At 36.9% G+C, this 9,560-nt stretch overlaps 1 pseudogene; it reads right to left on the bottom strand.

The window, feature by feature from the left end:
* Window positions 1-3,859: 3,859 nt before the first annotated feature.
* Window positions 3,860-5,771, bottom strand: LOC122643809 (annotated as a pseudogene).
* Between the last annotated feature and the right edge of the window lie 3,789 nt (window positions 5,772-9,560).

Below are 9,560 nucleotides of genomic sequence, written 5' to 3'. Positions count from 1 at the left end.
TTCCCATCTTTCCTTTCTTTCCTCCCTGTCTTCTGTGTCTATTCCACAGGATTGGAAGGAAGCCATTAAAGATCCGAAGTGGAAGGGTACCATGATAGAAGAAATGTGATCATTGGACAAGAATGGTACATGGGGACTTTGTCCCTCACCTAACACGGAAAAAATTAGTTGATTGTACCAACAAAGCCAAGCCAATCATACACTATTTGTGAAGAGGAGTAGTTCCCACATCATAGATCTTATTGTATATGTAGATGACATTGTGATCATTGGGAATGATGATACTGAAATCTCTCACCTCAAGAATCTGCTGGCCACTGAGTTTGAAACCAATGATCTAGGACCTCTCCGGTATTTTCTTGGGATTGAAGATGTAGGTCAGACAAATGGATTTTCATTTCTCAACGAAAATATATCCTGGACCTTCTTAACGAAACAGGAATGCTTGGTTGTAAGCCTGTTGATTCCCCTATTGAGGTTAACAATCAATTATGTAGTGCCGTGGGTGATCCAGTTGACAGAGAGCAGTACAAGAGACTTGTTAGTCGGTTGATCTACCTATCCCATACCAGACCTGACATTGTCTATGATGTATGTATTAGTAGCCGCTTCCTTCATGACCATCGGACATCTCACCTTGATGTAGTGCACCGGATTTTGAGATACCTGAAGTCTGCCCTTGGGAAAGGTATTCTTTTTCTAACAATGAGAATCTGAGGCTAGAGACTTTTACTGATGCTGATTGGGCTGGGTCCATCAATGATAGGAGATCTACCTCTGGCTATAATTCATTCCTTAGAGGTAATCTGATCACATGGCGCAGCAAGAAACAATCAGTTGTCTCACGCTCCAGTGCACAAGCAGAGTATCGTGCTATGGCTCAAGGCATTTTTTAACTGATGTGGTTGAAGGGGTTGTTAAATGATTTGGGTGTTACCACTGATGCTCCTATGCGTCACTATTGTGACAACAAAGCCGCCATCAGCATTTCCCATAACCTAGTTCAGCATGACAGGACAAAACACATTGAGATTGATCGGCACTTCATCAAAAAGTGTTTCATCCACCGGTCTCCAAGTTGGGCATGTATGATATATTTGCACCAACTTGAGGAGGAGTGTTGAGATCCGTGGGATTAGCATCTTATCGCTTTACACTAGTCTTCATTAGGGTTTTAAACTTTTTTATTATTTTTCCCTTTTCCCTTTTTACCCTCTTGGGTTGTCATATCAATATAAATAAAGAGGACCTCTATCATAAGTGACAAGTCAATTATTCTCCTCACTTCGATTTCGAACTACAACCCTGTGCATAGGTTTTATCTTTCAACCCTTGATTCTGTATTCCATTATTATAACTCACCCTTTATCCCTTATTCTCTTTTATCCTTTATTTTGTGTTTGTTCCAAGCATGTACGTAAACAATAAATCCTAATACCTATTGTGTCCTTTTCCCCTTTTGGATACCAAGTACCCCCCTTCTAATAAAAAGCACATACCCAATGTACGAGGCTCCTGCCATTCTGGAGCCTGGGGAGGGTCACTTGTACGCAACCTTACCCCCTCTAATATCCTGAGTAGTTGCCAGATTGCTACTCCCCTTTTGTAACTTCAATTTATTTACTATTTTGCCACTAATGCTCTTGATTTGAGTCTTATATTACTTGGGTGGGACCATAGCGAACCCAAATAGGGTTTTCGAACCCCAACATCGCATCAGGGGTAAACATTTGGAGGAAGAATGAGAAATTAAAAAGAGAGTAAAATGAGAAGATGATGAGAAAGGTATAAAGAAGAGAGAGAAGAGAGATGTATGAGAGAGAGAGTAAAGGAGAATAAGATGAGAGGCTGATGAGAGAGGTGTGCAGAAGAGAGAGAAGAGAGAGAAGAGAGAGAAGAGAGATGTATGAAAGAAAGAGAGTATGGATAAATTATATATCAAACGGTATTTTGCTCCAATGAAAAAGTAGCAAAAAAATGTAGTACGTTATTTTATATAACAGTATGATATGATATACATACATATATATATATATATATATATATTTATTTATGGCAAAAGGTTTCATGCATGATGCACAACCGTATGTACAATCATTGGATGGGGATGAGAGGCTGTATACTATAAACGATCATGCCCATCCAATGGTTGAAAGTATGATCATACACCATGCACGGTTGTGTATGAAACTTCTCCCCTATATATATATATATATATATATATATATATATATATATATGGCCAAAGAAACATTCCACTCCTACTATTCAAAAGCAAAATTCTAAAGGGAGACAACTAAAAACATACTGCAAGTCCCCGACTCCCCGCAACACAAATTATATAGCCATTAAGTCTCTTATAGCGATCTTAAAAATTAAGGCCTGAGATAACAGACCAGAAACAACAACAATGCATTTGTACGAAATCGACGGCAGACAAAATTAGCTTGCAACAACAATGAGAAACTCCATACTCCCAATTTCTTCGTCCGTGAAAGTTTCCTGAAAAAGGTAGATGAAAAACCAAGAACCATATTTAAAGGAAAAAGGAAAAATCAAGAACTACATAGTAACGGATAACTTAAAGGAAAGCACTGAAATTACAGAAAAGAGATTCAGGATTCAAGATTCAAGATCCAAACCCTCACTTTTGTCACATTTAACTCATCAAGCTGCCAGAACTGAAGTGGCCAAATAAGCAGAAATTGATCCCATGGAGGTGGACAACACAGAAATACCAATCTCATACAACATCTAAGAGCATAAATATAGCAAATTTAATATGCAAGTGATCCAGAACAGTGACTCATTGATTTCTATTACTGCTTCAAATACATATTTCTGTATTCCAAAATTGAACTGTAGCAAGCAGTCCTTCAATTTACAATGAAACATCACATGATAGCCCAGATCAGTTCCGGTGAAATTAATGAAGCAAAGCATAAAATCCCCCAATTTGGAACCAAAAGTAGACCTTTTTAACAGAAAACAGCTCAAAAAGTTCTCGCTAACTTCTGGTCAACTAGTTTCACGAATTGCTAAACAAAAGGGGAGGGGGCATTATGATGAGCATTGCCAACCTGAACATCATCAAACTTGAAATATATGGAAAATATGCCAATTAAACATAGCTCCATTTAATTGAACTAATACAGCTTTATCACAACAATGGTCTACTCTTTGAAGGATCTACAATTTAATAATCTGGGAATCCATTCCATGTATGAATAATGGGGGTCAATGTTTCTTGAAGTGCATATGCATATTCTTCTAGTTCATTTTATTTCCACCTGTTCATTTACATTCATGATAAGGACTTGGGTATGGACTCTAGATGGCTACATGCCAAAAATAAATTTTTGGTTAATATTTAATAGTCCTAGATTATGCCACAAAGCATTCCATGGTACAGCTTAGAATTGTACGTTGTTCCCAAAGAGTTTAGGAATCACAAATTTCTGAAGTGGAAGCATCCAGTCATCTAGAAATTTCATGCAAATCTAATGGGTAAAGAAAGGTCCTATCATTCATGTAGCTTTTCCATGTAAATTTGATATTGACAAGTGTAGTACTTATAACCTCCAGACTCTTAGTACTATGGAGACTGAAAGTAAAATCGTGTATGAATGTTATGATACATTAGGAAGTCAAGAATATCATACACTTCCATAAACTAATCAACTTCAAACAGTTTACTTTGAATTTTCCAAATATATAACCAAAATGGGAAAGAAATTATGGAGGAGCTCACATACGTAGTTGCCTGATAATCTGACATTGAGTAGGTTTTCTTGCAGAGTGCTACAACTTTTTCTGGCCAAACAAGATAATATGATCCTCAAATGGTGTAGGGAACAGCATAAACTGCAATACCTAAAAAGGGTCACACAATGAGTCAGGATTTAACCTGTTTTCCTTTTGTTGGCAAGAACTTCTGGAGCATTTCCAGGCATTCGTGATCTGACCCATCCGCTGCAAGCAAATTCACTATCACAGATGTCACTTTTGCACTCGGTGAGAAACCCTTGTCAATCATTTCATTCAGTAGCTGCATTGCTCTATGGATCTCGTTTTTTTTAAGAAAGCCCCAGACAATTCCATTGAATGTGAATTCGTCTGGCTGAAGACCCTTCTCTTTCATCTGCGAGAACAATTCATTAGCTTCTTCCAACAGACCTTCTGCACATAGTCTTTTTATCATTATGGTATATGTGACTGCATTGGGTTCCAACCCCTGAGTAGAAGTTCTCTCAAAAAGTTTTATGCCATCTGCAGGTCTTCCAGCTCTAAACATGCCATCAATGAGAATACCATAAGCCCTTATATCAGGTCTAACTGTTCCACTTTCCATCAAATAAATCAGTTTTATTGCCTCATCAAGACAGTTGTTTTTACATAGCCCTTCCAACAAAACATTGTATGTGATGATATTTGGATCCATGCCATGGGCTTGCATATTGTCAAAAAATTCTTGTGCAGCCCCAACTCTGCCAACCAGGCAGTATCCACTTATTAGAGGATTAAACGTTGCAACATCAGGCTTCAATCCCTTGCCATACATGACCCAAAAGAGCTCCATGGCCTCATCTATCCTCTTACACTTACAAAATCCATTAATCAACACATGGTAGGTAACCACATCAGGCTTGTGGCACCATCCATTTTACCCTGCAGGCAGTATCCATCCATTAATGCGCTGTAGGTGATTGTATTAGGCTCTATACCTCTTCGAATCATCATGTCTAGCAGGGTATGTCCCTCCGCAATCTTGCCTTCTTTGCAAAGAGCATCCAAAATAATGCTAAAGGTTACAACATCTGGTGAGATTCTAACATCTACCATCCGGTCGAATAAACTCGCAGCTTCTCTCAATCGGCCAACGTCGCCTAGGCCTTGAATCAAAGAACTATAAGTGATCACGTTAGGTGACATGCTTTTAGCAGTCATTTCTGAGAATAGTCTAAGGGCCTCATCAATTAACCCGTCTTTACATAAGCTATCAACGATTGTGCTATATATGATTAAGTTTGGCTTACATCTTCCCTTCTCTTCCATTTCCCTGAGCAAGCTAAGGGCCCTTCCAGTGTTCCCAGCTTTGCAGAGCCCATCAATTATTGTTCCATATGTGAGTTCAGAACATGGGTAACCCTTCTTTACCATCTTATTGAACAAGTCCATGGCCTCTGCTACTTCCTCATCCATGCAGAGTCCCTTAATCAGAGAATTGAATGTCACAGCATTTGGTTTATAACCAAGCTTCAGAATGTTACCAAAGATAGAAAATCAGAAATCCACATGTTTCAAGCGGCAGAAGCAATTAATCAAGGTGTTAAGCGTGCAAATGTCACCAGGGATTCTCAAGGAACTCATCTCCTTGTACAAATTGAACACAGAGGAATAATGTCTCCTTCTGGCCATTGCCCCAAATATATGGTTGAAGAAGAAAATGGGTGACGAAGGTTGCATCTGTACGAAGTGATGAAAGAAACCAAGGCACTCTTCGAGCCTGAGAGCATCAGACATGCAGCGCTCTCTAACAGAAGCTAAGAACTGAATTCTATTCATACCAGGGTCATCCAGTGCATAATCTTTTGTAGCTTTCGAATGGATTTCGGCAATTCCAAGTAAATCTACGCAAAGGCGAGCAACAGAGACGAGAAGGGAAGTACCCCTGTGTGCTAAAGCGTCACTTACCAGCGTTGATGTAGCAGAAACAGCAATGGCGGCCCTTCTAAACGCCATTTTGTCTTCACAGGCTGAGACGAGCTACGAAGCCGAGAAAGTTGTTAGGCCTATTTGCTATTTCTACCTCGTCGGGCCGACTTCGGATTTCTTTCTTTTGTTTTTTTTTTTTTGACAACAAACTAAAAGATATATTAGTCATATGAGCAAGTTACATAGCTGTCTGATACATCTTGCATACACACATTCCTAGCTAAATTTTTAGCGATATTTAAACCCAACCTATCACCAGCCCGTGAAAACTGTACACCTTGGATCAGATCAGAAATATACAAAATGTCTTTAAAAAGAAACCATGGCCAAAAGCATTTGGAAGGAGATGGAAAAGTATCCATAATCAACTTGTGATCGACCCATACTGCTTTTATCTTCACCCCAATGCTGGCAGCACAGTCACACCCTTTTCTGAGAGCAAAAAGAAGTAGTAAATCTGATGAGTGAGATAGGGTTCCTGTTTCAAAAAACTTTAGTCTGCCATTAATCAAGAAGAAATAGGACCATCCAACTGTAGTTAGTCCAGGCCTAGAGTATCCTGCACAGATTAAAACAGGAAAATTAAGCACAGGAATAGTTGTAGACAATAACAAGTTTCTATAAGACTCGGTTTCGAAGGAAAATTTTTTTTTTCCCAACTAACTCGAATCGGTGTTTTTGAGGTCCACAAATGTTTTTTCTGATTCTATTTTTTGTATATAGTCTATTTTTTAAATTAAGAATGTCAATAGATATTCGAAAATTCTTATTCGATTTGCGTTTGTATCTCTTTAGGAGAATCTGAATCCGTCTGAAAATTAATCAGATACGAATATGATAATCCACCTTTCCAATCGATTATTATCCAATTCGTTTAGCAATCTAAAGGTAATAAAATGTCTGAATATATATATATGTCCGTCTATCTGATAAAGTTTTTTTTTTATTTTTATAATTTTATAAGTTAAGATAATGTGATTCTTTTTCCAGATTTTCTATTAGTTTATATATATTGTTTTATGCATTGTGATACATAGAATCACATATCTATAAAAATAAATACAAGATAAAAATAAAAAATACAAAACATAAAAAAATCAAAGACTAAGAAGAGTAGAAGAAAAGATAGTTGCTAAAGTCTCAACCCTAACTCTCATCAACAAAACAATAAAGATGTCAATGGACAGGATAATATGTAGATAACGTAAAAAAAATCGAAGACTAAGAAAAGTAGAAGAAAGGATAGTTGCTAAAGTCTCAACCCTAACTCTCATCAACAAAACAGTAAAGATGTCAACAGATAGGATAGTCTCCGAATCCATCTGAAAACTAATAGGATATTATCTAAATTGGTCCGAATATAATCGGATACGAATATGATAATGCCACTATTCGACCGAATACAATTTGTTTACATCCCTACTCAAAATGGTATTTGTGGTTATTGACCCAAGTTTACTAGGTGTACGCACATTATACTAAGAATCATGGTTTTCAAGGGCAACGTTTATTTATGTCAAATATCTTTTAAGTAAATATTTTTATATTTGTTATTTCAACGGCAGCACTTATTTATTTGTTATTTCATTTACTTAAGATATTATTCATAAAAAAGCAAATATCCCCTATTTGAATCCAATAAAAATAGTTAAAAAAATCAAAGTTCAAAAGGATAAAAAGAACCCATTGTTGGTGCAATTTTCAATTTTTATATACTGGGCTTTTCTTAAATCTAAAAAGTTCATCTTAATATGGTAAAATATTGCTAAAAACCAAAAGTGCAATAAAATATTAATTTGTTTTGATATTTTAAAAAATATATATTCTCATTTAGAACGATTTTAAACAGCATTCGCACACACCAAATAAGATTTGACCAAAACATTGATTTAAGCAATCTTGGATTTGTTTGAAAGCTTAGTCGGATTTATTTGCAAGATTTATAGCAATTGTGGCCCATTCACACATGGAGTCTCGAACCTTCAAGGCATAATGGACAACCACAACTTGGTCAGCTTAGTACAAAGCCTAAAAGATGTGCAAATTTAATTTTTTTTTTTTTTTGGGGGGGGGGGGGGTGATAAACTACACTTGAGTTACCTAATGTTTTGAGAAATTATAATTAAAGTACCTAACATTTCATATATTATGTTTGGGAGGAATCTAAACAAGAATATTGTTAGTTAACTTAACCATAACTTTTTAAATTTTCAACTTTGCTAATAGATAATTAAGTTATAATACTACCCTTATTTTTTTATTTTTTTATTTTTTATAACACTACCTAATTAAGTAGCTAACATTTCACATATATGTTTAGGGTACCTCCAAAGTCCTAACCCCCACCAACGACAATTGGAGGAAATTCCAAACCCTTATGGAAGATGACAAACAATTGACATATTAATCACACCGTCGAGTTGCTTTACACCATCGATTATTCAAGCATTCAACTAGAAAGTTGCTTCGGCTTTAAATAATCTTTTTTAGAGGAAGATATCAGGAAGGTGCTGGAGGATGGGAAATTTTCAAATTTCTCGTAGAAAAAAGTTGGACATTATTCTTTTTTAGGTGTCCAAAACATAATATGTGAAAAAACAAAACACTTTTTTTTTCTTGCATTTTACATGACTAACCATTGGATGGAAGACTCATCAACCATAACACTCATTTTGATTTTTTTTTTTTTTGGCTAACGAGGGTGTTCAAACTTTCGGCCGATTAGTTCCCCCCGAGCATGCACAAGCACCCCTACACGTGCATCAGATCAGAGCACTGGATCCTATGAGAACCATAAAAGCCGTGGGACTAGCCCCAAGTGGGGAAAAGGAGTCATGCCAATTTAGGCACGCTTCCTTGCCAACTGAGCTACACCCTAGGGTTCATCATATATAACATATTCAAGGATATTTATAAACTTTGGGACAAGGTTAACGGAGCAAACGGCACAAGGACTGCACCAATAAGGAGCATCGAAACAGTTTCGTACATGAAGGCAGAGAGATTATTTCATGTGTGTGTGTGTGTGTGTGTGTGTGAGAGAGAGAGAGAGAGAGAGAGAGAGAGAGGGGCTGCTAATGTATCCTCTGATCGGCTCAGGGAACCTTTCCCATAAAACCTTTTTCTCAGGCAGCAGCAAAGAAGAAACATATAGATAACAGGCTAGGTTTATCTTAGGAGCAAGCAAATGCTCAAAAAACAACAAAATTGGGAAAAGAGACATTGCTGAATCCTAGCAGCAACTGACGCTAACTCCACTTAAAGCCTCACCAGCTTAAGAGGAGATGCATTTGTAGGTTAGATACCAAGATCCTTAGAAGGTAGAAATGCATCCCCCCATCAAAAAGGTTCACTCGCAATTTGGGTCTGTGTCAGCTCATCAGACCAGCAAGTTGGCTGTCATTCAGAGGAAAAAAAACAAAAAACCTAGAAATGAAGAAATCCGGCTCCATTCAACTGCAGAGCAATTAAAAAGAAAGGAAGAGAAATCAAATCAGTACTGAGATGGAAACTTTTGTATTCATTACCTAACTGTGTAACTAACTGCAAAGCATTTCAAATCTATTTATTAATTTCACTTTATGTTGCAACCAAATCCCTTTGTTGTGAAAAGGAAAATAAAGATCATATATGAATAATATAATTACCAAATAAGGTGGAAGCTTTAATTACGCTACACAATCATGATTACAAAACTTTTTAAGATGGCACAATATCACCCTAACAAGCCAGAAGAGTTTTATATATGAAGCTCCCAGAAATGAAACAATTACACAGCAAGAATGGAGAAGCCAGGGTACAGAGTTATTCATTTATTTTTGGTAGCAAACAAGCAAGAGCAAAGA

Source organism: Telopea speciosissima, chromosome 1 (genome assembly GCF_018873765.1).
Source record: "Telopea speciosissima isolate NSW1024214 ecotype Mountain lineage chromosome 1, Tspe_v1, whole genome shotgun sequence".
Classification (NCBI taxonomy): domain Eukaryota; kingdom Viridiplantae; phylum Streptophyta; class Magnoliopsida; order Proteales; family Proteaceae; genus Telopea; species Telopea speciosissima.
Note: the sequence above shows the minus strand (reverse complement) of the source record. Positions and strands in the feature narration are given on the sequence as shown.